Source organism: Tiliqua scincoides, chromosome 5 (genome assembly GCF_035046505.1).
Source record: "Tiliqua scincoides isolate rTilSci1 chromosome 5, rTilSci1.hap2, whole genome shotgun sequence".
In the NCBI taxonomy this organism is placed as follows: Eukaryota; Metazoa; Chordata; class Lepidosauria; order Squamata; family Scincidae; genus Tiliqua; species Tiliqua scincoides.
In genome coordinates, this window is record NC_089825.1 from 124584338 (window position 1) to 124590652 (window position 6315).

The following is a 6315-nucleotide window of genomic DNA, read 5'->3' on the forward strand; positions in this document are numbered from 1 at the left end:
GACACTATCACAACTGGGGATGCTGGAGACCCTACAGATGCCACATGGGTTAGTAGACCTGGGCTCCAAAGACTTTTCCAGCTATCTCTACCCTCCCCCCATCCTGTTTCACCCCTCCCTGCCCCCATTCTGCTCACCTGTCACCCCTCTCCCTTTGCAAAGGGGCCCAAAAGTAACTTTGTACCCCCTGATAAAATTCCTCTCAGAGGCCCTGAGCTCAAATACTGGTGCAAGTCTGCATTGCCCTGTGCCAGCCAATCGGGCCCAGGAAGAGGGATAGGAGGTGGCGTGCGCCAGCACTGCCAATCCCACCCCCTGCTGGGCCCCGTTCGTCCATCCCAACCCCATTGCCACCCTCCCCTGCCTTGTTCCACCCTCTTGACCACAGTGTTCTGCCCCTTCTTGTCCTTCCCTGCCCTGCTCAGCATGGAACTCACTGCACCCGATGCATGCTGTTCCTTGTGTAGGTGTGCAACTTCCCATCAGCGTGCCAGACAGTTATGTCATCGCAAAGTTCATTATGGCACTTTTACAACTGCTAGCATTGGTGCAGCACCCGCTGTGCCAGTGCACACACCGGGGTGGGACTGGGCCTTTACTCTTGGGACAGTTTTTCCTGTGGAAATACACCTTCTCATGAAACGCAGAGAATGGGGGAGTGAAGAGCAAATGCTGCTCTCTGCGATCCCAGCTCTATTGAAACACAGTCACGGTCATTAATATCTGCTATTGCACTGCACTTGTGGCAGTAAAATCTAGCCAGAAATGCAGCTGCATGAGGGAGGAGTGTTGGACAAAAGGGCAAGAGAGATGGGGGAGGGGACACAAAGATGAAGACATTGACAGGGGCTGCTCCATCCTCCCCTCCAAGAAGGGATGCCCTCCTCTTCCCCAGGCAACGTCACAAAGCACATGTTCTCCGAGATGCATGCTGGAGGGTAGAAGCCAACCCACCTGCTCCATCCCTGTGCAAAGTATGAGTGAGGAGAGAGACATGGAAGGAAAGTGAAAGATGTTCTCCAGCTGCCCAATGACCAGGGAATGTGTGCTAGGAATCCACCAGCCAAAATTTTGGCTGCAAGTCTCTCACCTGCTATATAAACACAATTCTGTCTGTAGCTGGAGGGGAAGGGAGCGGGTTTCAAAGCACCTGCAATTCTGAGAAGGCTGTCAAGCCATTCCCCAACTTGTATCTTTACCTGACATGGCCAACTGGCTAGAATGGCTCCTTGAAGAAAATTAGCTGGTCCCCAAAAGAGATCTTCCATAATTATTATTACATGATGTTTCAGTACCTATTAATGATTAGGTGTCATATATACCTTCTCTAAACGAATGAGGTTCTACCCCATAGATTATGGTTCTCTCTCAAACATGCATATGAGAAAGAGAGAGAGAGAGAGAGAGCGTGCACATGTGCAAGAGAGCATATCTTTGTCAAGAATGCACATCTCTCTCCAGCTGAAACATGTCCATTCACATACGGCACAGACTTAGCAAAAAATCAAATGGTTAATCGCAAGTTTCTAGCCTTTCTATTTCTAAAAGAGGGAGGCAGCTGTCTTTAGAGGTCAGAAAAAAATACCCTTGGCAAACCTCTGACATCTTAGAGCCCAATCCTGAGCTTGCGCCACCCGTGCTCTGCTGGCAGTGAGTGCCCCAAACGTTCCATAAAGCACATTCGCGACCCCCAATGCCAGCCCAGTGCTGGAGGTTGCCCTAATTGCCAGGCAGTGGAGAGATGAGTGGGGGCGTGGGGGGAGGCAGGAAGGAGCCATGCCAGGGGAAGGAGCAAGGCGGGAGGAGGGAGGGACCAGTGAAGCTTAGCTCCACAGGATGCTGAGCCTCTGTATTGGGCCTTGGGGCCCGACACAGAACTCTTGATTCTGCAGCAGCACAAGGGCTGCCACATAATTGAGTAGCTCCATTGCAGGGCTACTTGTCTTACCTTGGGAAGGGGATGAAAGTTCCCTTTCCCCGAGGAGCCTCTGCCGGCTGCCCTGTTGCACACAGGATGTCGCAGCAGCCATTTTGGCGCCGCGGCAGCCCTGCTACAAGGGGCAGCTCAAGATTGAGCTGCCCATCATTTGGCAGATATTATCATTAAGTACATCTATAAACCAAATAGATCCATGGAGAGGGGCTTAATAATGAGACAACCCCAATTTAGATTTTGTATTACAAAAGAAAACAGAGAATCTTGTTGCAATAGTAGGATCTTGTTGCTTTGACACCCCCACCCCTCCAATTAACACTTCCCTATCCTTTGTTTTCCCACAGTCCTTTTTCCTTTGGAAGCTGAAACTCACGGAGATATCATTCAACACAGGGCTAAGGAAAAGGAGAAATAAACAAGAGCATGCACATGTATACATATATTAAAAAAAACCTTTTCTGGTGGGCTATATGTAGCTGTAGATAGATATCTGAAATCACAACACTCTGCCTCATTTCAGAGAAACCACACAGTTGCTTTCGATTTCAGCAGGAAACCACCCTCGGAGGGTGGCTCTCTTTTCTAGAAATGTTTCCCAGTCTCAGAAAACTAGCCTGCTCTGCTACACTCTCCCTGCAACTGAAAAAAGCATCACCACCAGCTTCTTACACAGCTGATAAAAGCACAGAAGCAATACCAGGAAAAAAAAGGGAACTATAACATGGTTTTATCCAGAATACATCCAATTCTGTTAGACATTTGCAGAGAGAGAGAGAGAGAGAGAATGAATACATCCAGAAGGGAGCATATCTGAACTTGGTATAGATTTGTCACTAGGGTCCTGTGGTGACATGACTGCTACACTTTCTGTGTCAAGAATGCACATCTCTCTCCAGTCAGCACATACTCATTTGCATACAACACACTCTGTAAAAAATCAAATAGTCAATCTCAAGTTTCTAGCCTTTATAATTCCAAAAGAGGGAGGCTGCTATCTTTAGGGGTCAGAAAAAACACCCTTGGCAAGCCTCTGCTATCTTAGCCATTTGGGAGATACTGCCATTAAGCATATCTATGCATATAACATATACACATACTTATTATATATATGCTAATTATGTATGCACTTGATAGTGGGGAGACCTCCCCCAATTTTCCCAAAAGAAATACAGTTGGAGATTGCAGTAGTAGGATCTTGTTTTTTGAGACACTCACCCCTCCAAATAACACTTTCCTGACCTCTCTCTTCCCCACAGTCCTTTTTCCTCTGGAAGCTGGAACAACCAACCAGGATGTCATTCAAAGCAGGAATAAGAAAACAGAGAAACCAACCTGGGCATATATTGTGTACAAATCTGAAACTGAAACCAGCCTAGCTCATTTCCAAGAATCTAGTTCATTTCAAATAAAACAGAAACTTTCAGTTTAAACAGGCAACCACCCTTCAGACATTGTTGTCTTTCTAAGGAATTGTTCCCAGTCCCAGAAAACAAGTCAGTTCTGCCCTTTATGCAGAAATCAGCAAGTTGTTTAACTTTCCATGGCATGAGATGAACTGAGTGCACAGGCAGGTTCATGGGGAAAAAGGCAGCCCTCAGGGGATCCTGGTCCTGGCCCACATAAGGCCAAAACCAGCACTTTCAGCCGGGCTTGGAAATGAATAGGCAGCAGGAGAACAGTTGTATAACTGGAGCAAACCAGCCCAGATCTAGCAACTGCATTCTGAAACCTCCAAAGATACTACACATTTTCCAAGGTAACCCACACTGGGCCTTTTACAGTGATCTAACCTGGATGTTACTCAAACTGTTGCCTGGTGTGTCATGTCTAGGAAGAGGTGTGACTAGCAAACCAGCTGAAACTTATTTATACTACTTCTACTTCTTCTACCACTACTACTGGTGCTGTGTATGAAGGGTTAATTATTGGGCAGTCTGCAGAACAGCTGAATGTAGTGGGAATGATCTTGTAGCCAGGAGCCTGGAGCAGGTGTGTTGGATTAGAGCAGCAGTTTTCAAATGATGTGTGAAAAGCTGCCTCAGGTGTGCCCTGGGATCAGAAGAGGCAGGCAGCCCAAGCAAGGGAGCAGCCAGCGAAGGGGCTGGTATTTGCATCCCACACAGCAGCTGAAGAGTCCGTTTGGAGCTTGCTCCTGCTACTGAGCAGGACTCAGGCTGCAACCTGATCCTCACTTTCCTGGGAGTAAGCCCCATTGGCTATTTTTGGGGTTACTTCTGAGTAGACATGTGTAGGGTTGGGCACAAAGGCAGTTGTTAAGAACATAAGAACATAAGAACAGCCCCACTGGATCAGGCCATAGGCCCATCTAGTCCAGCTTCCTGTATCTCACAGCGGCCCACCAAATGCCCCAGGGAGCACACCAGATAACAAGAGACCTCATCCTGGTGTCCTCCCTTACATCTGGCATTCTGACATAATGTTGTTGCCTTCCTTTGTGCTGATTGGGCAGCCAGAGAAGCCTGGAGGAGGTGGGAGTGAGTGAGAAGAAGGAGCCAGGAGAAGGCAAGCAGGTACATAGCAAGGGAGTCTGCTGAGGCCCTGTCACCTAGGCCCAGCCCAGGAGGCCAGGAATCACCCCAGAGCAGGGGTCTCCTCAGGGGTAAGGGCCTCCTTGGGTGTAGAACCTGAGCACTATCAGGACTGGGATCCCAGGCAAGTCACTTCCCTGGGAGTAGGCCCTAGTGCCTCCTGGGAGCAGTCAGCAGCCATGTGGGCAGAAGGGGTGGGGCTGGACCAGAACAAGGCTAGCCTCATAAGGAGGCCGGACAGCCTAGGGAGAGGTCACTCCTCTCCAGTTGGGAGGGGGAAGCCACCCCAGCCTTATTCAACCAACCCAGGCTCCAAAAGGAACTGGGTGCACCTCAGCCCTGGAGAGAAGGACAGGGGGCTGGGAACTACCTGACCTCAGACATGCTTGGGGCCCTGGGGTGAAACACGGAGAGGCAAGGCTGCACACCAAGGACCCCAGGTCACCTATCCCCATTGGAGGCCAGCTGCTTAAGGGGCAAGACTGGAGGTACAGGGGGTCCTCCTGAGGACAGCCAAGCTGACCCCCGACAACGGTACTGCAGCCCTCGGGAGCCCATACCCCTTGTGGACTGGCACTAGCCGGGGAGCCCGGCCAGAAACCCCAAGGGGTCAGGCAGGTGTGGAGAACGGGCATATTGTTCACCGACGCCATTAGTCTATGTAAAACAAGGGGGCCTGTGACGTAACAGGCCCCATGAATGTCAAGAGTTTAACCAGAGTAAATAGTCTGTACAAATCTGCTGTATCTGCCTCACGTCCTTCTTTCCGCCAACAACCTGTGCGCATCGTCCGGGTAAGCCCCCCATTCTCCAGCACACCCAAAGGGGCGGGGTCTCCGCCCGCCATGGACATCACGGGCCCCCAACCTAAGGGCAGGCTGGCTGGCTGAAAAGGGTCCTTGAAAGTCCCTTTTCCTGGCCATTTACCTGCGACTCCCCAAAGTGAGCCTCTCTACACTTTGGGGCTTTCATCAGAGGAAGGGTGCTGGGTGACAATCTTATCCACACTTCCCTGGGAGTAAGCCCCATTGACTACAATGGTGCTGTAAGATAAAATTTCTAAGATAAAAGCAACAGAGTGCCAACTGCCCTGGTTCCTGCTCCTGTGTCCCAGACTGTGATGCTGCTGGGACCTCATGCAGATGTTGCTGTGGCTGGCTTTTCTCTACAAATATCAGTTCATGGGAGACATTTCTTCCCATGAAGGGTGTAACCTCAGCAGACTAAAGTCCCACAAGGCTGCAGCTCCCCTTCCTGTGCAAAGAGCAGATTGCACTCAGAATTCATCCTATTTGGACTTCTTATGCACATGCAAATAGCTTCACGTAAGCGTGGCCTGCATCTTTTTATAAAGTCCGCTTTAGAAATCGCTTTTCAGTTGCATCGTACAAGTCATGTTCCTAGTTAAGGACGTGTCCTGAGTCTGACTCTTGCAGGGTACAGCACTGGTGTGATGTAGGGCAAGCTAGGATTGGCTGTCAGGTGTGTGCTTGGGAGCTGGGATCATTCCCCATCCAGTAAGGTCTTTCTACTTCTCTTAGGGTGCAAAGGTAAAGGAGGGGGGGTCAGAACTCGCAAAACATGGGGGGAGGATGCAGCAGTGGGGCAGGACCCTGCCCCACCCACCCACATGCTTGGAAGTTCAGACTCATGAGCAGCTGATGACTGGAGCTGATATGGCCCAGTAGGTGGCATCCCACTCCTTGGAAGTCTCCACATGGAAGGAATAAGCAGCACCAGACTGTAGTTTCCCTGATTGCCTTTCCACTGCATTCAGTTTCCACTGCATTCAGGGAGCAGTGGGTAGGTGGAAGTGCACAGGGCAGCTGA